Source organism: Phyllostomus discolor, chromosome 3, assembly GCF_004126475.2.
Source record: "Phyllostomus discolor isolate MPI-MPIP mPhyDis1 chromosome 3, mPhyDis1.pri.v3, whole genome shotgun sequence".
In the NCBI taxonomy this organism is placed as follows: Eukaryota; Metazoa; Chordata; class Mammalia; order Chiroptera; family Phyllostomidae; genus Phyllostomus; species Phyllostomus discolor.
In genome coordinates, this window is record NC_040905.2 from 104,256,833 (window position 1) to 104,283,039 (window position 26,207).

At 45.2% G+C, this 26,207-nt stretch overlaps 1 protein-coding gene and 1 long non-coding RNA gene across 5 annotated transcripts in view; one reads left to right on the plus strand and one right to left on the minus strand.

Moving 5' to 3' along the window:
- Positions 1 to 26,207, minus strand: part of SNX29 (sorting nexin 29) — a 574,556-nt gene that overhangs the window by 141,987 nt on the left and 406,362 nt on the right. The gene's annotated exons all lie outside the window — the stretch shown is intronic.
- On the plus strand, positions 9,700 to 10,474 carry LOC118499568. Its single transcript, XR_004902063.1, has 2 exons — positions 9,700 to 10,194; positions 10,442 to 10,474. It is a non-coding gene; the product is annotated as an uncharacterized LOC118499568 (long non-coding RNA).

Below are 26,207 nucleotides of genomic sequence, written 5' to 3' on the forward strand. Positions count from 1 at the left end.
TTTGGCCACAAAGAGGAATGACACGGTCTCAATATGGTTGAGCCCTGAAAGCATTATGTTAAATGAGAGAAGCCAGACACAGAAGGCACATGCTGGATGGTAACGTGACTCCCCTTACATAAAATGTCACCAGAAGGCAAACCTATTCAGAAACCCACAGAGAAAGAAAGTCGGCCCCTGGTTTCCGGGGGTTAGGTGAGGAAGCAGGGTGGGTCTGGGGGTGGTAGCATGGGAGTGACTGCTAATAGGTACCGGGTTTCTTTTTAGTGTGATTAAAATGTTCTGAAATCAGGTAGTAATGATGGTTTTGCAGTCTTGTGACTCTACTAAGAAGTAACTGAACTGCACACTTTAAAAGGGTGAATTTTATCATATGAACTATGTCTTCATTTTTTTAAAGGAGTTTTCTTTATTCTCAGTTTTCTGAGTTTTTTTTTAAGATTTTATTTATCTATTTTTAGAGAGAGAAGGGAGGGAGAAAGAGAGAGAGAGAAACATCAATGTGTGGTTGCTGGGGGCTGTGGCCTACAACCCAGGCATGTGCCCTGACTATGAATCGAACCTGTGACACTTTGGTTCGCAGCCCATGCTCAATCCACTGAGCTACACCAGCCAGGTCAATTTTTTTTTTTTTAAGTGAGAGAAGAGAAAGGGTCAGGGGGAAAGAGGAGGTAGCAGTGGCTGATCCCTGTTCTGTGCTGTGTTCTGACTGAGGCCCTCACAGCACCAGCCTTACGACAACCTGGCAGGGTGGTGACATGACCATTTTAGACGTCAGGCTCTGAAAGTGAGGCCAGCACTTGGAGGAGGCAGAAGGGGATGTCAGCCCATGCCCACTGCACCGACACAAGCTGGATGTATCAGCCAGCCAGTGGGCCTTTCCCCTGTGCTCTCCGCACCTGCCTGACAGGCTCCAGGAGACAGCCAGGAAACCAGGACTAAGTGCCTAGGCAGCACCTACTGTATACCAGCCATTTTAGCACTCCTACCCCCACGCAGCGGTGAGGCTGTATTACTGCTGCTATGTAAAAAGGGGAAACTGAGGCTCAGAGAGGTAAAGTAAATGGACTCAGGTCACACTGGTAGTACCTGGCTATATAAGAAGCCATGCCCTGATGCCACACCTGCAAATCAGGTGTTGCTGCTCCCTGTGTAAGCTGTGGGTGCCTTTTTATTGCTCACCACACCTGACAGGTGTGGCCGCCAGCCCACTGTCTCTCAGTCACTGCAGAGCTTGCAAATGACAGACACTTTCCCAGGAGCTCCTACAACTAGGGCAAGAGCAGGTGACCCCAAACTGCCCATTGGGACATGGGCGGCAGTCTACTGGCCCCTCCAGTTGATGAGAAAGGAAGGAAAGGAGCCGCCTTGCTCCTCTATCCAGCCACTGCCCCGGGAGTTGAGCTGCCATCCTGCTACTGTGAGGGAATACAAGGGCTGACAGGGCTGGCCCGATGACCCTGTTCCTGCCTTCCTCTCTGCCCAGTCTCACCCCACCCTCCCACTCCCTCACTGTACCTCTCTCTCTGGCTTCACAGGCCTCCTTTTAATTCCTCCAAAAGGCTCTGCTCCCACCCACCCCAGGACCTTAGTCCAGGATCTTCCCTGAGTCTAGAACACCCTCCTACCCCTATACCTGGTTAACTGGGACTCAGCTCTCAGCTTTTGACTCAGGCACTGCCTCACTGCCTCTGCTGACTTTAATGCTCTGCTAGAACTGTGGTCCTTGCTGCTACGAACAGCCCCTTAGTTTTCCACTGCACATGCGTTATTACGATCCCTTGTTTAATGACTAGCTACCCTCTGTATGAAAGGGCAGAACAGGGCCTGTGAGAACAGGGCCCATGTCTGCTTTCTCTCCCTGCAGTGTGCCTGACACCTAGCACGACGCTGCCATACTCAGCAGGTCTGTGCTGGATCAGGGTCCAGATCTGTGCTGTGACCCTTCCTGGGAGCTGCTGGGTAATCACAGGGGCTGTTTGGGTGCTTGTTGAGATCAAATGATCACTTAAAGGAGGGTCTATCAGAAACAGGCCCTGGATTAAAGTGAGAGGGTGTTCATAAAAGGGGAGGGAATATTGGGTGGTAGAAAGGGAAGGAGACAGAATAATAGTAGAAAGAAAAGGAAGGGAAGAAGCGGAGATCACAGAATCCACCTGACCTTATACATTAGGTGAAAGGGTCTCAAAGACACATGATGCCTCCATGGCTGGAAACCGAGGAGGGCCTGGCAGGTCTGCAGTGTACTGCCTGCTCCAGAGGCCTCATAGGACTGGTAGCTGCCTAGACCCACTATACACCTGATCCCACTGAACAGGTAAGAATAAGGACAGCCTGGAGGCTCCAGGAGCCAGCCCAAAAGGAGTCCATGAGGCTGCTTAAAAAGGGTGACAGTAAACCCTCAATTTTCCCAGTAGCCCCGTGTTCTTAAACCCAAGGCTCTGTAATTGCCCTACTTGGGGGTAAAGAGCCACACCAGGCAGAACTGGGCCTGGCAGTGAGCAAATTGACTACTGAAGCCCAGGACTCTGGGGAGCTATAGGACTCCCAGCATGGACATGCAAGAGTGGCAGCTCTATGCTGGGGAGAAAGGATCCCCCAAAGGCCAGCCCTGTTCGCCCAGAGACCAGAATATCAAGTGCTAGCAGCTAGAGTACATGTTTCAGGTATCTTCCTGCAAGGGGAAGATGGGTGGAATAGATCAGGGTGCGCCTAGCACCTCCGGGAGCCTTCGGGCCTAAGGCTGGGGGGCAAGGGGGGGGGGTGGAAAGCAACTGTGTGTGAGGAAGGAGCCAGGGTGAGAGGAAAAGGAATGAGACTGGTTAACCAGCTGTACAGAGGGACAGAGATGTCACCCTAACCATCAACCCCACCCTTCCCCATACTTTCTCTGACAATCAATTTCAGACATGTGGCTCAAGACTCAGCTCAGGTGACACCAGCCCTCCACAAAGGCCTCTTTGACTCTCAGACCTGGCAGAAGCAACACACTCCTGCACTTCACTAACCCAGGACTCCTCCCCCTCCACACCTGACCCTCTGCACTACGATGGCCCAAACATGGGATCCCCACCCTGCAACCCCCACCCTCAGGCCAGTCCCATCTGCTCCATCCCTGGCATTTAACACAGTATTGCCCAGCTGCCAGTGGTTAAAGAGAATTAATGAGTGAGTGAATAAATAGGGTAGAAAAGGAAGAAAAGAATAGGAAGAGAGGAAGGAAAAAAGAAATACATCACATTAATTTTGGCATGGTGAAACAATACCAGATTTCAGTGGCATTTTACAAAACAAATAACAGGTCTGTTGGACACCTTGTCTGTGTGTCCCATGCTAAGCAGGAATACAAATGGTCTTTCAGAATCTCAGGTATGATACATTCCCTTCACATATTCAGAGATGTCGCACTTGTCTAACCCTCAAGTTCACAGACAAGGAGAGGGAGGCCCAGAGAAGTGACAGGGCATGGCTAGGGTCACCTGGGCCAAAGCCTCCTTGGGGTGATGACCAAATCACTGCAGGCCAGAGGCCAGTGGCCAGACACAATGGAACTCAAAGAGTCCCCCCGGCCACCCCGAATTCTGAGCCAGGCCGACACCTGAGCAGTCGGAAAGGAGAACGTCTGTCTGAGCAGCACAGGCATCTTCCTGAAATGGCATCTGGTGGGGAGGAAGGCAGCCAGGTGCTCACTCCCCACTCCACCGGCAGCACCACACCTTCCACACGGAACGGAGATGGCACGCATCGCGCTTACGCCAAGCTGTCACGTCTCCTTGTACTAAAAACGGTGCCGTGTTCCTGTCTTCGTTCCTTCCCCTCTCTCCAAATAGAAACTTGCCTGTGAGCTCCTTAACCCCCTGCCTCCTGTCCAGAAACTGATGCCTGGGTCCAAGCAGGGGACAGGGTCCTCGCCTGTTCAGGTGCCGCTGCTCCCTGAGGGGCTTGAGTAGGGTGTGCAGCGTGCTTGGGCTTTCCCAGAAAACAGCTTTAACCCTTGGAAAAATCAACCCTGAGAGATGGCTTCAACTCGGTATAAAACTCCTGGCTTATGTGTGGCCCCTGGCTGAGGACCATGGACCCCTCTTCTCACCTGATCCTAGCAGGTGCTATGAGCAAGGAGGATTTGAACCCCAGTAACTAGCTCAGGGGCACTGGGTAGGAGTGTCCTCAATACGTGGTGGCCAGCTCCTGCACAGAGCTCCAGCAAAGTGTTAACAGAAACCCACAGCCGAGGACCCAGACAGTGCTTCTAAGTGGAGCCACTGGGAGGAACTCTGTTCCTCAAGGGGAGAACTATGTACTTAAACTAGAGTTTCTGAAACTGTGTCTTCAAATGTCTGTTTCACAAGAGACATCTACAGGTATTGTTAAAAATGGAAGGATGTCAGCAGGATGGAACTGGAAACCAAGTGTTTGACACATGGCCCACGCTCTTGTGGCCCTACCATTTCAAAGGACATAAAATAAATGGTGCCTTGTAAACTTGCTCATCACTCGCGATCTAGGGACTGAGTTTGGGGGGGACCATTTAAAAGGAGGCCCAACATGAGGACCTCAAAAAAAGGGGGCAGGCGAGTCAAGCAGGAGGCAAACATCAGTAATGAAGATGGTTATGGCTGGAATAAGAAAGTGCAAAGAGAGTGGGGCAGGGGTTGCTAAATTCCATTTTATGTAACAGTTCTGGGATCTGGAAATGCTTTCATGCACACACCAGAAAGCTGAAGGGGGCCTTTGATTTCTGCAATTCTCATTTTCCTGTTAGAAGACTTACTAATGGGTATATTCCAATTAGTGGACATTAAAATGGAGGAGAGAGGCTCATTATGTAGATTATTGCTTCCCCCAAGCCATTTCTCCCCTCCCTTTTCTAACTAACCAAAGCTGCCCAGGCTGTAGCTCACATTCACCAAGATGTGACAGCAGTAATTACCCACAGTGGGAGTAGACCTCTGCAGGGGTCAAAGAGGAATAGGGCAGACACACTTTTCAGAGGAGCATGGTTGGTTCTGTCTCTTTGGGACCCCTTCCTCAGGCCCTGTTCCATATCATCCTGAAGGTACTGGGGCCCCATGGCATCGTCCTAGGCCTGGCCAGTGCTACCACCTCATGTCCCATGTCCATGGGTTGGCCATGTCCTACTAAGGGAACTCCTCAAAGCTCTCCCCTAAGACTGATACATAGTCACAGCTTTGGAGAAAGTTCTCTGCCCACTGGCTTTCCTAACCCAGGAAGAATGCCCATCATGCAATGTGAGGAGACAGACACGGTGAGTCACAGAGGTGGTGATCCAGCTTCCTGGGCCCAGGGATTAGACTACTGAGCTTCCATAGAATTTTTCTAGCTGCATAAACCAAGAGCTCTCTTGCCCCCTACCTTTTTTTTACCACTTGAACTAACCAAGTTCCTGTCACTGGCCAGCAAAGGATCCAGACTAACATTGCCCTATACTTGGACTTCACAGTTAATAGAGGGTGTGACTCTGGGCCTAGAACATGTGAACTGTAGCCATGAGTACAGTAGTGCTGCTTCTGACACGTGCTGTTTCACGGCTCCTGCTTTGGGTCATTCCCTCCATATGGGACACCCCGCCCACCCTTCTTGGTCTATTCATCCTTCCCCCAGCCCAAGAATCATTTTCGCAAAGATGTGTCTTGACTGAACACTCTCCCTCCCAGCATGAGCTTAGTGCCCTAACTGTGGACTTCTATAATCCTGATGTTCTCCCCTCACTTACCACAGGACATTACAACAACAGCATTTACCCCAAAATGCATATACCAGCCCATAAAGTTCCCTGAGAATAAAGTTCAAGTCTTAGAAAACACAGACATACATTGATCTGTAAGTAACCATAACAGTCTGTTGAATCTGTGAATGGGGAGGACCAATTCACTCAGTTGCCAATAAGCCCAAGGACTTAGTCTCATACAGACCAACAAAGAAAGGCCTCCCAGGATGACCCTACCTGAAGCAGCTTCTACCTGAGTACTCCCCAGGACCCTCCACCCCATCACCCATTTTATTTCCTACCCAGTACTAATCACTAAATGAAACTTCAGTGTTTGCTTATTTGTTTACTGAGCTCTGCACTAAAATATGTGCTCCATGGGAACAGGGATCTTAGCCCTTTGGCTCATGAGTATATCCTCAGGGCAAAGAATTCTGGCACAGAAGGTGCTCAATAAATCTTTGTTGGTGGGCTTCTTGGTTGGTTGGTTGGTTGGTTGGTTGAAAAAAACAAATGAATGAATGAACAAATGAATAAATTTCCAGAAAGGTACATGCAAGCTACCTTTCTGTTGTGAGCACTACCAGATTTCATGGTACCAGCATTTAGGAAATGGCTCAGAAGACACTGGTCACAAGTGCAGTGCCTCTGAATTCTTACCACTCCAAAGCAGAAAGTGTTTATTCCATTATTTTATACCTTTGTTCAACTCAGGGAGAAAAAATAAGGGGACTTTACATCACACACAAGGACCTATTTTCTGAAACAGTGTTTAAAAGTTCAATTTTTTAAGGGGGAACGAGTACTTCACTTTCTGATATGTTCCATCAAAGTTGAGTCTTTTCATTATACTACAGAGCTAGAGGGCATCACTCATATACTGTGGATCAATACAGCAATGTAAGAAAATAAAAGGAGGCTCTATCTCCTATGAATGAGACAGCAGGAAGAACTTCATACTCTTCTACTCTCCTCCTCCCACACTTCCACAGCTCAGCTAGTTGGGATGATGTTCCCAGAGTCTACTCTGACTAGGCACTTGCACTTTGATCTTGGCCATTCCTCTAATCATCCTTCTCCCCTGGTTTGTTCTCGTCTCTGGGCCTAGGAGCATACGGGACCCTCTGCCTCTCTCACTTATCAGCTTCATCCCAAGTTAGCATTAAAGACTAGGTCAGGTATCACTTCCTCCTGGAAGTTTCTATGACATCCTGCCACCATTGGCAAATAGAGTAAGGTGTCTCCATATTCTCCCATAGCAAGTTTATAAAGCTCACTTACAGCACTGAAAAGAGAGATGAGGATGATAGAAATAATAACTAATAATAATTGTTCTCATGCACTAAGTATGAGCTATAGTACACGGAATATACAAATATACAAGGTGCTGAACATATAATCTCATTTTATTAATTTCATTTAAATCTCATAATCCCTTTGTAAGCTTTGTACAAATGAAGAAACTGAGGCTCAGGGGTGTTATCTAACTTGCCCAAGGTTATAGTTCTTTCAGGGCAGAGCTGAGATATAAACTCAGGGATGACCCCATTCCAAAACTAGTGTGTCAGATTTCAAGGTCATTGGAGATCAGATCTTCGTTCTTGTAGCCCGCAGCGTATTGAGTTAACTGATTGCTCCCCAGAGGCCAGGTACTTCGCAGTCGTTATTCGTAAGGACCTTGTAAGTTTGGGTGATCTTTCCCCCACTGTGCAGATGAAGAAAGTGAGGCATAGGCAATTGGTAAGTTGCCTGTGGTCACAAAGCAAGAAGATGAGTTGGAACTTGTGTCCACTCAGAAGTGAGTGCCCATTCTACTGCAACACAGTGCTGTCCCTCCTCCAACCACAGACCTAATTGGAAAAGAATCTAAAATACGGAACAGGCCTGAGAATAATGTGGTTCTCTATAACTGTTCAGGATGAGAAATTGGAGAAAACTGAAATGTTGAATAATAAGAATTGTTCATCAGACATGGAGGCCATCAGACTGAGGAGCTCTAAATGCGTTGGTTGCCTACATATGCATACCGAAACCTAAGCCAGAGTGAAGCCCTGTAAATGCTTCAAGTTAGGAAAAACAACTATATATCTTTAAAAGTAAGTGTTCTCTAATTCTTTGGGTAGATATCCAGAAGAGGGATTGCTGCGCCATATGGTAGCTCTACTCTTCATTTTTTTTTGAGGAACCTCCATAGCGTTTTCCACAGTGGCTGCACCAGTTTACAATCCCACCAGCAGTGTACAAGGGTTCCCTCTTCTCCACATCCTCTCCAACACTTATTTCTTGCCTTATTGATAATAGCCCTATGTTCACTGCAGCATTATTAACAATAGCCAAGACGTGGCAACAACCTAAGTGTCTGAAGATGTGATATATTTATGCAATGGAACACTACTCAGCCATAAAAATAGTAAAACACTGCTATTTGTGATGGATGGATGGATCTTGGGAGTATCATGCTAAGTAAAACAAGTCAGATGGAAAAGGACAACCATTTAATTTCACTCATACGTAAGACATAAAGCACAAAACAACAAATGAGCAAACAAAGCAAACATACAAACAAACAAACAAAAAAAACCAGACTCATAGATACAAACAGAATGGTGGTCACAAGAAGGCAAGAGAGTGGGGGGGTGGAAGAAGAAGGTAAAGGGGGTCCAATACATGGTGACAGAAGGGGACTAGACTTTGGGTAGTGAGCGCACAATAAAGTATATGGATTCAGATTATAAAGTTATACACCTGAAATTTATACAGTGTTATTAACCAGTGTTACCCCAATGAAGTTAATAAAAAAGAAGACTAATCACAAACAGCTGGCTAGGCTTTCCCAAATAATACAATCACTTAAGCTGCAGCCAATCCAGCTGGCTTGGTCTCTGCATCTCCTGCGCACAAACCCTGCCCCTAGAGCCTGTTGGTGGAGCGCTTTAGCCACTTCTGGTTTGGTGCTACCTGATTTGGTGCTGTGGTTGCTCAAATAGACTCTTAAAAATTTTAATATGCCTTAGTTTACATTCTAACAGAATGATCAAAGAAATCATATTACATTGTTATGATGGACTAGCATATAGCTGTGAAAGATGGATTTGACATAAAATGTAGAGTAACATGGGAAAATTATGTTAAATTAAGAAGAAAAACACAGAAGTTCATAAGTGGGCTGACTCCATCTAGACAACAAATGCAGAGAGAAAGGCTTAGAAAAAGACACTGTGATTGTATCTATGTAGTGGGGTGACAAGTCATTTGTTTTCCTTCTTTCTAGCTTGCATTTATTTTTTATAATCAATATGTACTACTTTTAGCATTTTTAAAGTGTTTTTTTTAACTGGCTATTATCAAGTGGGGCTGAGTCCTAGCTTATTTTAATCCTTGGAATGGACGTCATCCTGAGCTCTGATTAAGGGTAATTCAAGCCTTTCAAATGTCCAAATTGTCTCTGTTGATTTTTTGAGGCGAATAATTGCATTTTACACTAAACTTATTTGCAGCTCAAATACAGCTCAAAACCTTGTTTTGATTACTTGTTTAGAGAAAGAGTCACATTAGAAAATGCATAAGAATCACATTTGCATGATGGGTGATGAAGCAGGGAATTACAGTTGGGGAGGGAGGAAATGAAAAAAAAAAAAAAAAAACCACCCCAACAAACCCTGAATATTCAATAGTGTACACTGAATCTAAAGCTTACTTCTACATTCACTTCACATCCAACAAATTTTCTTTCCCGCTCTATGCCATTTCCTGCATTCTTAAAGGCAAAAGACACATTAGGTAAATAGAGCAACTGCAGGCAGTTATACTTTAAATAACTGCGAAATGGCAGTCCAAGTGTTTAACTGCATTATCTTTAGCAACTCTTCTGGGAACTTGCCCTCAGAACAGAGCTCCTTTCTCCCACTGAAATAGCTGGCTTCTTTCTGCATCACCCCAGTCTTGGTGTCTTTTTTAGTTAGGACATCGCCGGGCTCTGTGTCCATAGAAGCCAGCCCACAGATTCTTGATACTTGAGGTCAGCAAGCTACTGAGGAGGACCCCTGAGCTTTCTACCCAGTGACCTTGTGGGGTTCAGCCTTTCCTGACCACCTGATCACACGCACTGGTCCTGGGCAGTTTTATTAACATTAAGCAGCTCCAAGTACAGTCCATGCTTTAGGTAACTATTTTTTTGATTAACAGCCCACTGAATAGTGAGTTACAAAATCAAAAGCAATTCCTGTAGCTAAAATCTATTTTTTCTTTTATTAATGATTTTCCTGTTTGTTTTCTCCACCACTACTTGTCACAAAGAAATGCCTGGTTTTGTGATAAAGTTAGAAAATAGATCAGTAAAAGGGGGGAGAAAAATCATACGAAATCTCAATACCCAGAGAAAATCACTTTTTGGTTCAGAAGGTGCAATAATGGTAGTCCATGCAGGTTAAAATTTTTAATTACTTGCCAACATTTTAAAATAAAAGGTTTTAAGCCCTGGCTGGCATAGCTCAGTGGATTGAGCACGGGCTGAGAACCAAAGTGTCTCAGGTTCAATTCCCAGCCAGGGTACATTCCTGGGTTGCAAGCCATAACCCCCAGCAACCGCACATTGATGTCTCTCTCTCTCTCTCTCTCTCTCTCTCTCTCTCTCTCTCTCTCTCTCTCCCTTCCCTCTCTAAAATGAATAAATAAAATCTTTAAAAAAAAAGACATTAAAAAATAAAATAAAAGCTTTTAATATTTAAATCCAGATTTCCATGTTTTGAACACCTGAAATATCAGGGGACACAGAGCCCAAATTCTGCATGGTGACAATCATTTGGTGCTGAGAAGCAGGTGACTGATTCATTTCCTGCCCGGGCTCTGCGGACATCAGGTTTGCTGCATCTGCTTGAATCTTTCCATTTTATCTTCCTGCACTATTGTACACATTTCAAATGTAGAGGGTTACTTTTTAATAGGACTAAGCTACATATTCTACTTAATTACCTGTTTTTCCTTATTTTATCATATTTAAGAAACAACCTTTCAAGCTGACATAAAAGATCTACATCATCACTTCTAAAGGCTCCATAATACTTCACTCCCATTCCCGATTTTTCTATAATGAGCATCACTTCACTTTGAGGTACATCGGATTACTGCTCCACCAGATAAACCAGGTTTCCTCTCAGCAGGGCCCCTTCCTATGAGAGGAAAATTCTTACTGGTCTATTCCCATCAGGCATCTTATGGGAGTGTTGAGTGTCACTTCTGAGCAGAAGCTTTCAGAACCGAGCAGGGTTTGCCATCTTCCCTTCTCCCTCTGCCAGGAGAGCAGAGTGCCCCAGTTCAGAGCAGATGCTTTGTATTGGATCCTGGCACAGAGGCAACATGGAGCATAACCAAAGCCGACCCACGATGGACAGATATGCAGCATGAGTGAGAAACAGACACGTAATAAACAATGTTGGAAGCCGCAGAGATGTGGAGGTTGTTTATCACAATGGCATAACTTAGCCTCAGCTGACAGATATACTAAAGTATTAAAATACTTTTTAAATGACTAAAAAAACTATATAAAACCATTATAAAAAGTCTCTGGCCTTGAAAGTCTTGGCAGGATGTGGCCGGGGTGGTGGTTGTAGGTGCCAGCTGTCTCCATTGCAGGAGAGTCCAGGCTGGCATTGCAGAAAACACATCACATTTTGTGGCTGAGACAGAGATTGCAGTTTGTGTCAGTGGTGCCCAAGGGTGGAAGACAGCAGTACCAAAACACATGTAGCTTTAAGCAGACAAATGCTCACAATGGGAAAGGAACTTAGAAATGAAGTCTGACCACGGGAAGGGCAGGCCCTTGCCACCTGCATCGTCCAAGTGCACTCCAGGACAGTGCCCTTAGGAAGAACGGCTCCAGGCCTCCCCAGGATGTAACCTGGGCTGGGCGTGCTATTGGTCTCTCTTTGTCTCCTTTTCCCCTGTTTCTGTCTGCCTCTCCCCCTACTGGACATCCTCTCCCATTTTTGGTCAATGAAGTAGAGTGGACTCTACTCAACTGAAACTGTGCAGTGGGGCTACCTGTGCAACCAAAGCTTCTGGTCCTCTTCCTCCATGGGCCCTGTGGTCTCAGGGCCAAAATAGTTTACTGTTCCCTTGACTAAATAATAAATACATGGGTGATAATCTAGAGGCTAGAGTCCTCAAGGGGGATGCTGTGGCCTTATGACATCTGTTGAACTAATGACTAGCAACAGTTTCACTCTGCCTAATCTCTTTGCAACCTGCCCCTCCCAGGGTTCCATCCTGGTTTCTCAACATGTATGTGGTGACTCAGCTTTCTCCTCTCTCCTGGTCCCTCCACTTTCACTCTGAGTCCTGTACAACCTCCATCAGCCACTCCCCTCACCACCAGGCCTCCAGAGGGCCCAGTTGTGTGTGTGTATGTGTGTGTGTGTTTAATGGTGAAAAATTTATATTTAGAATCAACCAGTTGGGCTCAGTTTAGATGATCCTAATTTTGTTGGCAACATTTGAAGTTTTATAGTCGGGAGCCAGTTCAGGTATGCCTTCTCTCCCTGAGGCTTCATCATAGTGGTGACCTTGGTTATGTCAGTATCTTAGAGCTTCTTCACAGCCTGTTTGACCTGATGCATATCAGTCTTGATGTCCACAATGAACACAGTGTATTGTTGCCTTTGATCTTCTTCATGGCTGACCTGGTGGTCAAGGGAACTTCAAAATGGCACATTGGTCAAGCTTGTTTCTCCTGTTAACCACAATCAGCACCTCAGAATACATGGATTAGTCTTGCCTGCTTTTGCACTTAGATAAATGCAATCACCTGGTGTGTATTTTTCTTTTTTTTTTTTTTGTATCTAGCTTCTTTCATTCAACATTAGGAGATTCACCCATATGGTAGCATGTAGTTACAGATCTTCATTCTCCCTGCTGTCCAGTGCTCTAATGTGTGGATATACACACCAGTTTATCCACTCTTCTGTGGATGACAGTGCTGTGACTGTTATCTTGCCTTCATTTATGTGGTTAATTAATATGTGTTTTCCCCCCAGTAGACTATAACTTCATGATGACAAGAACTTAATCTGCACTTTCCCAAACTATAATACAATCTTTAACACGGTGCCTGATCCATAACAGAAGACAGAAGGAGGGGGGAGTAAGGAAGGAAGGGAAGAAATGAAGAATACATGTTACAAATACACCCAGAGACAGGACCCTACTTTAAAATACAAGGTCTGTTTCAATAATCAGGTAAAATATTTCCCAGTTCCTGCTTGCTATCAGCTCCTCTCCCTGCATATTTCACATTAAATTAAGCCCCTAGATTCCTATATATTTCCTGCCTCTTGTTGCCAATAAAAGCATTTAGATGTTATTAGTAATAATTTGAAGGTACCAAAAGTCTCTGGCTCTCAAAATAGGCTGCTTACTAAGATTCTAGTTGTCCTAGGAGGGGCCCTAAGAAAAACCATTTTCATCTTCATGTTATCCTTCAAGAGATAAAACCACTTGTAATGAAATTATCTCTTCCGTTTTCTTTGTAAAATATGCACTGACAGAAAAAAGCACACCTCACATGTACATACACACGTTCCTGCACAAGGCAAAGAACAAAAAGTGGTAACAGGGCCGTCTGGCAGTGGCCAGACCCTTGATGGCCTCCACACTCCATTCTTGAAGGATTCACCATACTGCCATGTGGAAACATAAGTTGGCTTCTGATATTTTAAAAACACCCTTTACTCTTTTAAAAGTGGACCCTTCTACCCTGGCCAGGTGGCTTAGATGGTTGCAGCATCATCCCGTACACCAAAAGCAAGCGGGTTCAATTCTGGTCAGGGCACATACCTAGGCCGTGGGTTCCATCCCCGGTCAGGGCACAAATGGGAGGTAACAGATCAATGTTTCTCACATCAATGTCTGTCTGTCTGTCTGTCTCTGTCTCTCTCTTTCTCTCCTTGCCTTCCACTCTCTCCACCCCTACTCCCATCCTCTTTCCCTCTCTAAAACCAATAAAACACATTCTTATGCAAGCATTAAAAAAATTTTTTAAGTGAATTCTTCCAATCACACCTATGAAGCTTTAACTCGGACATATGCAAAGCCAACACTACCAGTGGTCCTGATTCCAACTGGTTTAGAAGAATACCTTGTAGCTTCACTTTGTGGAGCTCACGGTCTATGGGGAAAATTATGAACAGCCCAGGCACAAGGCTTGTGCCCACCTCCCAGCTTCATCTTTTGCCCACATGTATTGACTCATAATGCAAGTATCTTGTTTCCCTAATGCATGTAAACATATGTGGTCTGTCCATAAGGTATCCAGCCAAGTGCTATGAAAAATATAAACATTTACTGAAGAAGATACAAGATACAAGAGACACTGTACATAGGACAATGATGCCTCAGCCCCCTTCAAAGTACACACATTGGGACCTCGCACAGTTCTCCCAGTTGTCATCAGCTGTCCTGTTGTATTTCCCTGAATCTCATCAACAGTCTGAAATCTCTTCCCTTTCAAAGGTGATTTCAGTTTTGGGAAAAGCCAGAAGTTACAGCATGCCAAACCTGGGCTGTAAAGAGGCTGAGTCACTTGGGTGATTCGATGTTTCACTAAAAAAATCTGCCCCAGATAATGATGCATGAGCAGGTGCATTGCATGATGAAACTGCCAATCACCAGTTGCCCATAGCTGTGGCCTTCTGAATCATCTGAATGGTTTCCATGGAGGAACGTTCAAGTTTAATGAAAAATTTGATGCAGATCCATTGCTCTGCTCACTCAGTTATTTTGAATGTGATGGCCACACAGTACACATGCTCACTCAGTGGCATTTACCACCCCCACTGACTAGTACAGTGAAGTTGTCCTTGTTCACACATGCACATTCCAGTCTATGCTCCTTGGCTGCCAGATTACATAGAAGTCATGCAAACTGTTCTCATTATATTAACAATGGCTGGACTTTTTCTGGACAGAGTTGGTATGTTTGCCTGTTCTTTCGTGTAATAAACAGTTACTGATGGGCACTGGCCTGGGTAGTAGGACACAGCAGAAAAATAAGATAGCACTCATGGAGAAAGTGTGAGAGACAGATAATAAACAAGCACATAAATAAAGGTAGGTACTGCCGTCTGACAACAAGATGGAAACAGAGAGTAGCTACATTAAGCATCTCCTATGTGCCAGGTACTGTGCTTGGCACTTTTCCTGTGTGTCTCACTTGATTCTCACATCAACCCTAGGGTTGTCTAGGATTCATCAACCCTAGACATGAAGTGGTCAACAGCTACATTTCACAGATGAGGAAAATGAGGCACACAAAAGTTAGGTGTCTTGCCTAAGGTCACACAGCTGGTAAATAATAGAGGTGGGCCTACACATCCTGATCCCTAGGCTCCAAAGCCCAAGAGGTTTAAAAACCAGACTAACAGAAGCCAAGCTACAGCTAGCTACAGCTTCTTAATTTTTCATAAAAAGACCTAGAAGTCCAAAGTGATGTATACTACTCCTAACAGCCAAGAGGGTAGAAGTTCAAAGCAGCCCACTTGGTGCTTTTAGCAAGTCCCAGCAAAGATCTAGTCAGGGAGAGAGTACAAACTAAGGTCCAAAAGGAGCTCTGGGGTCTAAACAGGCCTTTCAGTTCCCATGGCTCTGCTAAGCCCTTAACCGTGAATACTTAAAAACCCACTGTAATGTATAGAAAATTTCCTCTCGATGATGAAAAGAATCCTGGATCTTTCTTGATCTGCTTTTCCTGAAAACAGACAGGGTAGCCAAAGAAAATATGAGCTTCCTCTTATTCCTACAACTATAACTAGAACTTTCCCATCAGAGCACTGTGAGAGTTTAAGGAAATAAAACATGGAGAGAACTTGGCACAATGTCTGGAACATGGGAAAGCACTCAGGAAACATAGCTCCTGCCATCATCAATCATCATCTCATCACCATCCACCACCATCATCATCCTTCCAACCATCAGCATTAACCATCACCACCCTCATCACCATCAACCATCATCCTCATCAACCATCCTCATCAATCATCATCTCATCATCTACCATCATCATTCTCATCAGCCATCACCATCATTGTCATCATTAACCATCATCATCCTCACCATAACCATCAACCATCACCATTCTTGTCATTATCATCTATTATCATCATCCTCATCAGCCATCACTATCAACCATCAACCATAGCCATCAACACCATCACCATCGTTGTACCTACCACAAAACATCACCATCCTCTTCCTAACTAACCATCCAACCTCCTCATGTTTTTTTCATACTCTCTCCTTTCCTGCTTAGTGAAACTCGGGTAAAAAAGAGGTGTATTTTTCTCTTAAAGAACAGAGAGCTGGAAGGTCATCTAGAGCCCAGCCCTGCTACTCATTAGCTGTATTACGTTGCACAGGTTACTATACTCTGATCTCAGTTTACCCTTCTATAATAGAGTTGAAGATACTTCCCCTCATGGGGTGGTGGCAAGGAATCAAAATTATGCATGTGAAGGGCTCAATAAATATTAGCACTTACTCTTCACAGTGGCCTTATGTATCTATTTCCCATGTCCTTTTTTTCATAAATAGATCCATATTAAAACAAGCAAGGGAGGGGCAGATGTGGTAACATGATTCAGTTACTTCCATAGTCCAGCATGTAGCTTCTCCTAAATCACATGCTGCAAAATGCAGCTTGTTTTTCTCTGTTCACCTTCTGGTAACTGGGTTGTTCAAACCTTGTTTCCCTCCAAGTCTGCCCTAGCTCTCTGCCTCCAACCTGCCTCCTGTAGTCTGGGCCACGGCAGGCCAGCAGCATCACAACTCCAACTCCACTGTCTTGTGTGACAGTTAGAGGACCAGCCTTCTAAACTTCCTGGACCTCAGCCAGCACACCACACATTTTCACACACTCTTCTCCATTGGACCCTGCAAATCAGTCTCCACACACTGCCAACCTGAGTAGCTTCCTCCAGCTCCAGACAGCCAGAGCAGTCTGACAGAATTTCGCTCTGCTGGGAAGTCTGGCAAGGAGCTGGAATTCACAGTCTCTCGGGATGAGTCTGCTGGCGGCACAAGGAGATAACCTTTAAAGGTTGGACTCAAATGCTTTTCTGTATCTGGAAGGGGTAGCAAAATAGACCCAAAGCTTAAAGCAACAGCCCCACCCTTTCTACCTTATTATAAGACTAAGGCTCAAAGGACAGCACAGTGGACAAAAAAACAAAACAAAACAAAACAAACAAACCACAAAAGCCCTAGTGGTGTGAGCCCCTCAGTTCAGATGACAGCCCTCTCAAGGCCAGCACAATCCAAGTTCAGAAGGCTGTAAGAGCTTACCCCAGCTAGGAGAGGCATTTACTCACCAATGCACAAGGTTGTTTATTTTTTAAAACAGAAATAAAATAATTATTATTCTTGTGCCATAGGCCTTGGGAAAATATTCATCACATAAACATAAATCACAATAGTGACATTTGAACAGCTGCCTAATTGCTTGCAAACTGTTTCTACCTGCTGTCTCCCACAACCTAAGGGTGAACATCGGGCTGAGCAGCGTCACCATTTTCAGATAAGGAAACTGCAGCTCAGCATCACCCAGCTCAGAAACTCCAGACCGGTTCAGGTCTTCTAGTCTCAATTCAATCCAAAAGCAAAGGAGGGATGGGCAGACACTTGCATCCAAACACCAACTCAACTAAAAACTAGGGTAGTATGGGATCTGGGTTTCCTGCTGGAGAGGAACACGTTTCTAAGATGCTGGGCCACTGTACGTCTATGAATGCACACATCTAATGTAAAGACTCACACCACACACACACTCTTTCAGTTCACCGGCACATGTGTTCACACAGTGGTGTGTGCTTGTTTGGTTGAGCAAATGGTGATAGTGGCTGCACTCTCTGGGTCCTTTCCATTCACCAAATAGGCCAGGTACCATGCTAAGTGCCTTAGCAACATGCTTTCATTGACTGCTCACAGCAGCCCTGTGAAGGTAGCAGTAACCCTATTTAAAGGGGAAACACTGTCACTTTGACAAGATAACAGATATTCCATCATAAAAGGTCTTCCAAATATTCCAACTATGAACTAAGTGGAAGATCTGAGTTTAAACTTGGAGTATTTCTAGAGCCCACACTGGAACCACTATGTCAGGTACTCAGAAACCCTGATAAACTTATATCTCAGACACATCACCTATTCTCCTCTCCTCGGCCACTTGACATGCATAAACCACCATTCTCTCTCACCTGGTCTCCTGCAGTCGTGATTAGGTAGGCAGGTAGGTGGGTGGTTGGGTAAGTGAGTGGGTGGGTCGATACATGGATAGGTGGGTGGGTGGATGGATGGATGGATAAGCAGATAGACAGACAGACTCCCCTGCAAGGCCTCGGAAGATCCAGCCACCTGCAGTGCCCTGAGCCTATCTCCTACTTCTCTTCCGCTCACCGCTTCACTCCAGCCACATCGGCCCCTTAATTCCTCTGGTGCACTGTGCTCTTTCCTGCCTCAGGGCTTTGCATGTACCATTTCCTCTGTCTGAAATGTTCCCCCTTGTTACTTATTTAGCTCTAATCATCTTTCAGGAATGAGCAGATGCCCTCAAGATCCCCTCCTTACCCCCAATATAACTGAGTCCCTTCCCATAATCCCTAGAACCCTGTTTAGGGTTCCTTCAGAGTACACAAACAATTTGTAACTATATATTTATCTGTACATTACCTTTACATTAGTATGTTTAAAGTCTCTTCTCTGACAAGACTAAGTTCCAGTGGGGGTGTGAGGGAATCATGTCTGCAACATTTGGTGATGTCTCCCCAGGACCAAGCACAGTGCCTGACTCACAAGAGGAGCTCAATGAATCCTTCATAAAGGCCCTTCTGCTGATCCTGAACTCTTACTCCCAGTACCTATGGTATTGGAGCAGGTGCTGGGACAGGGGCCCTGAGTGTGTAAAGGCAATTCTGGGAAAGTTTTAGGCTGATAGCTGAGAAATATGGGCTACCCTTGACCACTGAACTCTAGGGAAACTAAACCATTACTCAACTACAACCTTGCATATTATCTGGGGCAGGTAAAACTTTCTGAATCAGGGGTGGGCCAGTTATAAACAATGGAAAAATTGTTTTGAATTGGCGAGAAAACTGAGGCAAGGCTGAACTTGAATGATAAGAGAAATGATCCAGGAGGACCTGAGAATTCAGGAAAGAGTTTCATGCCAAATTCAAAGTGAGAACTCTGGAGGGAGGTTCCTATCCGGATAGACTATGGTTGGAGAATTGAAGTTAAGAGTATGATGACATCAAGGCAGCAAACCAGGTGCGTCCCACTAGAATGTTTCATTCATTCATTCATTCAGTCGCTCATCAAATATGTAATGATTTTGCTTCCCATGTTCTAGGTACTGAGGATACAGCCACGAACAAAACTGACACAGAGCTGAGGCTTCACAAAGCTGACCTCTTCTGGGGTGAGCAGTGCCTCGTGGAGCTGTCAGTCATGGCCCGTACCTGGTGGCACACCAGGGGCCAGGGCCAGACTAGGGACATAAATGTAATAGCCATAGCCATGCTGACATCAAGAGAACCTTGATGAGAGGCTAGGTCTCTGGCTTTTGAAAAGACACACCCCCTTCTCTGGAGCACCTTGGTGTAGAGGTAAATCTTTATTCTGTAGTTCTAATTCTCATGGCTGCAAATAACTCAAATAGAGCTCTCCCACAAGAAGTGTAAGGCAGAGGGTCAGTCAGTATTCTGGCTGCTTCCAGCAGCTGGATCAGCTTCAAGATGGATGGTACCTGTGTACCTACTTCTCAGGTTCTGATAGAGAAATCGACAATGATGGAGAGTGGCTAGAGTTCCTTTCTGCCTATGTAGACCAGGAAGATGTGAGAGTCAGTAAAGTCTGTAAAACCATATAAACTTGGAAAGGGGCTGCAGAGGTCATCTTGTCCCTCTTGCATGGGACAGTTGTCATATGTGGCTGGGGAGTCACGATCAATACTTGATAAGACCACCTGCCTTTGAACAGCTCTCCACATTCAATTTTTCTTAAATCAAATAGTCAATAACTGAGACTGTGTCTCTATCCTTCACAATCACATCCCACCTAGTCCACTGCAGGACAACTGGATAAAGAGACAGGCAGATGAGCAGACAATAGGAGAGAATGACAGATGTACCAAAACCTGTTTCTCTCCAACTTTTGCTCACTGGTCTCCATTCTGTCCACTGAGAGCAGCTAGGAGTCCAGGTAAAAACCCCTACCCTTGGTGTAGGGAGACCAGCAGTGACTCTGCCTCTGACACTTTTGAGCTGTATAACCTTGAACAAGTTATTTACTGTCCATTCTGAACATCTTCTTTCTCCACCTCTAGAATGGCAAGAGTGTCTACAAAAGCTCAGGGCTATTGTAACAATGAAACAAAACAGAACACAGTACTTGAGCATGTCAGCCAAGACATTCCTTGCTTCCCAAGCTTTGGAGACCAGGAAACAAAAGAAGACTCAATAAATCTAAAAAGTAAAGTTAATGACAAGTAAGAGACCAAAACACATAGTACAAAGAATTACTATCCAAAGGATAGTTATTGATGAGAAAATAATGAACAATATTGTAGAAAAATGGGACAAGAACACAAGTAGGCAATTCACCAAATAAAAATACAAATGACAAGTTAAAACACAGGTGTATGCTCAACCTCACAAGTAATCAGGAAAATGCAAATTCAGACACTAATGAAATATAATTTTTCCCCCTATCATATTGGTCTAATTTAAAAGATTGAGAATATCCAATGTCAGCCAAGACATGGGGACAAAGTATTCTTCTACCTGTTGATAAATTGGTTCAAGCTTTTGGGATAGCAATTTGGATGGGCCTATTGAAATACAAATGCAATACTCTTCACCTTAGCAAATCTACTTCTAGCTAGTTATCCCAGGAAAGATGTACAATGTATACAAGGAGTCTACACAAGGACAATTCTGGTGGCTTTGTTTGTGATGGTCAGGAAATAAAGCAACCTATGTGTCCATCATCAGAACCGTCACATAAATAGTGATTTACTCACACTAGGAAATAATCTACATGCTGAAGTTTAAGAAGAGTAAGGAGGAGAGAGGTCTATGTACTGAAGAGGAAGGCTTGTATTATATGATCTCATTTATATCAAACAAAACAAAATAAAACCGCAGCAGCATTCAATGGATTCATGTAAAGCAGCAGTTCTCAACCTGTAGTCGTGCCCTAAGAGGACATTTTGTAATGTTTGGAGACATCTTGAGTCATCTCAACTAAGGAGAGGGTGTGGGAGCTACTGGGTAGAGGCCAAGGACGCCGTTCAACATCCAACAATGCAGCCCAACCAAGAGAAAGACAAACCCAAGAAGCCATCCAACGACTGAAGGCAGAAAACACTCACCTACCTTTGGCCTACAGAAGTTCTCTGTCCAGGGCATGAGAAAAATGGGCAGACACAGGGAGTTACAAATTTCCTCTCTGAGTTAAGGATGAAGAATGGCAAGGAGAGAGAAGGTAAGGGGAAGAAGGAGAAGAAAGGCAGGAAGGGGAGATAGAAAAAGGAAACAGAAAACAGAGAGAAGAGAGGGGGACAAGGAGGAAAGAGGGAGATGAAGTGAGGAAAGGAGAAGGAAAAGAAGGAAGCAGAATGAGAAAAAGAGAGGAAAATACTAGAAAAGGAAGGAGGAAGAGAAGAGGGGGAGAATGATGAGAAAAGAAGAATCATAAAGCAAAGAAAAGAAAGGAAGAAAATGAAAAAAGCCCTCCCCTCATTCTCATATCCTTGCCCACCTTCCTGTCAGGCATCCCAGAGGGAGGTCGCCACCTCGAGGCCCTCAGGCAGATGCTGAGCTACGGGGGCAGGGAGAGGGGGCAGGAGCCAGACAGTGCAAAAAAAGCAAGTATGCTCTGGAAGCAGGCAGCTTCCATCAGAGCTCATTCTGGAACCAGGGCCCTCTAGACTCTAAATATGAGACATGCTGTGGGGCAAAGTCTGACCAAACACCTGAAACCCAGACCACTTTCACTATAGACCAGCTGGGGGAAAATGCAACAATTTCTAAATAAGATACAGATGGATCTTGGAGTAGAATGCAAAGTCCCCACAACTGTCTAATGTGGAACAGGCAGCTCCGGTACCCAAGGAGGCTGCTGGGCTGGTCAATCTGGAGGGAGGGCCCATTCTACGGCTAATCCGAACACTGGGCCTGGCACACAGGAGGAGCTCAGTAAGTGTTTGATTAATAAATAAATGACTGCACTACGACCCTGAACTCCTGGGCTTTCCTGGCCTCTGTGCTAAGAGGACTGGAGAGGAAAAGTGTAAGAAAAGCAGAGACACCAGTGTTTAAGGAGGAACCATGTGCAGCCTTTCTGATTCAGAATCTGTGAGCAGAGCACTGCCTGTTCTGTTTTTTTAATCTGCAACAGGCTAGCAGGAAGGGGTGAGGATGAGACAAGAGCTCCCTGCCTCCAAGCACACCTGCCAAGGAGGAGACAGGCAGTGAGGGACAGGGAGGGAAAGGGAGCCCCGGCCACTTGCTGGGAAGTGGTCACTCACTTCATCCCCGAAGCTCCCCAGACAAGATTCCTGAGAGACATGACTTCCTGTCATGTCCGCCCCTAGGGAAGACGTCGATTTAATGCCCATTGCTTTCACTAACTCATTAAAAAAACAACAACATTTGGGGGTATTAAAGGAAGGACCGGGCGTTTCTGGCCCAAGTTAGGCAGCATGCAGGCACACAGCGTGGTACTTTACAGAATGTGCCATCTTCTCTTGTGGAGACTGGATGGGGAGAAGAATCCATCTACCTGTCAGCCCTGACCAGGTCCCATCTCCCGACCTCCTTTCATCCCCTGAAGGAGCAAGATAATGTCCTGGGAGGTTGGGCACCTCATTCTTTCTGCTGCAAATGATGACAGGCCGACCCTTGTCATTAGGTAGGTGAAAGGTTTGATGGATGCAAACACTAGGCCTTAGATTGTGCAGCAAATATCAACGGTCCTGTGAGGAGACCTTCACGGCTGAATTAATTCATCTTGGAATTTTTTTTTAATTTTTGTATTTTGTTCAGGCAAGGTAGTAAAGGAGAAGCAACAACCTGTCCTTCCTGCGTAATTACAGGACTTCATTCTAACATATGATGCTTGAGGTGGGTATGAAAGTCAAGGTTTCCAGAAGTAACTGTTGATTGCATTTCAATCAAGACTCCAGGACAGTCCTACAGAGTCAGTGGGAAAGTCCCCTCAGCCCTTACTGGGATCCTGCCACTGTCCCTTCCTCTCCCAGTTTCTCCATCAAAAGAGGGGCTGAGACAGCTGGGACAGCAGGCCTGGAGCAGGGGATCTGGGAAGGTTTCCTCTGGGGGTCTGGGAGTCTCGGCTGCAGCTGGAGCAAGGAAGTGATGACTGAGCTCAGGGGAACCCAGAGACCATCTTATTGGACTGGAGGAGACAGGGGCTTGCGGAGGTAATGAATTTCTCAAATTCCCTTGGTTTGGCCAAGATACACAGGGTGGGCAGGCCTGCAGTCAGGGCTCTGGACTCCCTGTGCAGCTCACCTGCCTGAGACCAAGGACACCTGAAAATACCGACTCTGCCTGCTGCCCCTTGGCTGGCTTCTCCTCATTTCCTCCTTCCTGCCTTCCCTTGGAATGCCTCCTGCCTCTTTCCACAGAGCCTCTCTAGATTGCGTTTTCACATCCAGCTTCTCTCTCCTGCAACACTCTCCCTGCCGCCTTCCACTTCACCTGGCGCACTCCTTCTCACTTCAGGCCTCCCGGTGGAGATCACTGCATTCTGGTTTCTACTGATTAGGTCACTGCTCTGATCTCCACTCCTGTGGCCCTCCTTGTCACCACCCCCTGCCCTGTACCCCCTGGTGCCTTTGTTTCCCAGGATGATAGTAATTACTGCTAAAGTAGTTGACCTGCAATTAGGAGACACCACCACTATGTCAGCAAGACTTGGCTAACCATTGTTTTTGTGCATCCCTGTCTGAAACTGTCAATGCTTGTCATGATTAACATCCACCTGCCCCATTAGACCTTGGCTGGTTCACTCACAGATATACCTTGCCCAGCCTAACCCCTCCCTTCCCAACTTAGTCCAGACACTCATGGCACCTGCAACCACAGAACAGAGAAGAAACAAAAGCTGCTGATCTCCATGATAAGCAGATTCAGTAGCTCTTACCTTCCAAGTCACTCTCCTAATAAGTACCCTGAGCAGCTCTCTGGGTAAAACTTGGGTTATTTGGGGCCATGGAGAGAGGGTAAGATGACCCTCAGACACAGCAGAAAGACAAAAGGCTTGAAGGCGACATATCTGTTCTACTCTGTGTCACTGGCATATGATATGATCTTTACAAATCACTTATTTTGATTTCCCCATATAAAAAAGTCAATACTTTTTTAACTCCAGGGAGTCAAACCTGGACATCCTACCCACCAAGATGGTGTGTCTATCTCTACCTACAGATTGCTTCCCAAAGCCCATGTCTTTTTTTTATTCAGCTTTCCAAATATAAAGTTACAACACTGACTACATCTTCCAAAACACACACTCACAGAACTCAGTTCTCCATTTCCTTCAAACTCTCATGCTCTACAACTTTATAAATTTAGGTTGAAAGTCTCTGCTTTAATGAATTTCTCAAATTCCCAGGGACCCATTAATTCCACACTCTAGTCTTCCAGTTTGCTCTACTCTATGAGAATATTACCTTGTCACCATATCAACAGCTCGTGGGAGTTTTAACAATGAGTGATGGGTCAATGAAACTGTGGGCAGTATTCCTTGGAGGAAAAAAGTGTTGAAAAGGAGTTCATTCCACTGAAACACAGAGTGGTGGCTATGTCCATGGGGTGGGCAGTGTGTTACATGGAGGGGAGAAAGGGAGGAACAAGGCAGGTCCTGTGCATGGCTCGTGGACTCTTGGCTTCCTCATCGACAAAACAGGGGTGATGACAATGCCTTCCTCATAAGGTGGCTGAAAGGGTTAAATGACAATGTACATTAAAGTGCCTGTGTCACAGGCCACTGGGTGCCTACCTAATGGGAGCGCCCCACTGATCCGCCTGCCAGCAGAGCCCACACCCCATTCGGACACTGAGATGGGCAGGTGCCATTCTCCCAGCTTCCCTTCCAGCTACAGCAAGGCTATGGGACCTCCCCTTGGGTCAGTGGGACCTAAAAGAAGGCCACAGGAAGGCTCTGGGCAAAGATTTTCCTTTTTGATAAAAGTATACATGTAAGTAAACACTTCCCTTCCTTCCAATATGAACACTCTTTTGTAATGAAAAAGTGCTAGGAGCTCTGGAAACCATTCCAGAGGCCCGAGAGGGAGAAACAGGAGAATCTCAAGAGCCAGGCTTGCCCAGAGCCCTGATACCATGAGCCATCAAACACTTCACTCCCCAACTTTCTGTCATGTGTACTTACTCCTATTGCTTAAATCACATTGAGTGTGTTAATTTATTATTTGCAGCCAAAAGTATTCCTAATACAGTACAGGCATCACTTGCTTTATTGCACTTCACAAATAATGTGTTTTTTACAAACTGAAGGCAAGACTCTCCAATAGCAAAAAGACTACAACTTGCTGAAAGTTAAGATTATGATTAGCCTTTTTTTAGCAATAAAGTATTTTTAATTAAGGTGTGTACATTTTTTTAGATGTAATGCTATTGCACACTTAATAGACTACATGCAGTATTGTGTAAACATAACTTTTATATGCAGTGGGAAACAAAAAATTTCATGTGACTCACTTTATTGCAGTGGTCTGGAACTGACCCTGCAATATCTCCAAGGAATGCCTATATTTAATGTTCAATAAATTCACTAGAGCCCATTTCTATGCCAAATGAGAAACAGAGATGTCCTAAAAGTCCAACATGGGAGTCTTGCCAATTCACAGTCAGAGAAAGCCTTAGTGAAGATAGAGATTTTACAAAGCAGATCTAGAAGCAGAAGACCTCCTTGACGGTCATCAACAACCAAATACCAGTTGCAGTACACACTGAAAAGATAGGCCAGTACACTAGACTTTGAGGTGGTGCCCTGCCCTGCCCCCCGCCCCCCGAGGCTAGCCCCAGCTCTAAATCCAGCAAGTAAAACAGGATACACAGGTGTTTAGGTCAGCCAGACCTGCACACCTGTGGGGCTCATGGCTCCAGACAAAAAGATCATGTTAAGTTGTGATGCCAATGGGGTGGCCTCCCTGGGGGAGGTGGCAGAGAGGGTGACAGTGCTGTGGAATCATGTGTAGGCACCTTGGAGACACTGGTGAATAATGCCAGTGGTCCAATTCACTACTCAACAAGTAGTAAATGCTAAATAAGACTGAACACAGCCGGAAAAACTGTAACGTACTGGGGCCTAGGCATCAATTCCTTCAGGCCTCTAGGAAGTCAGTTCCTCCTGTTTGGAAAATCTAAAAACAGTAACAAAAACTAATAGT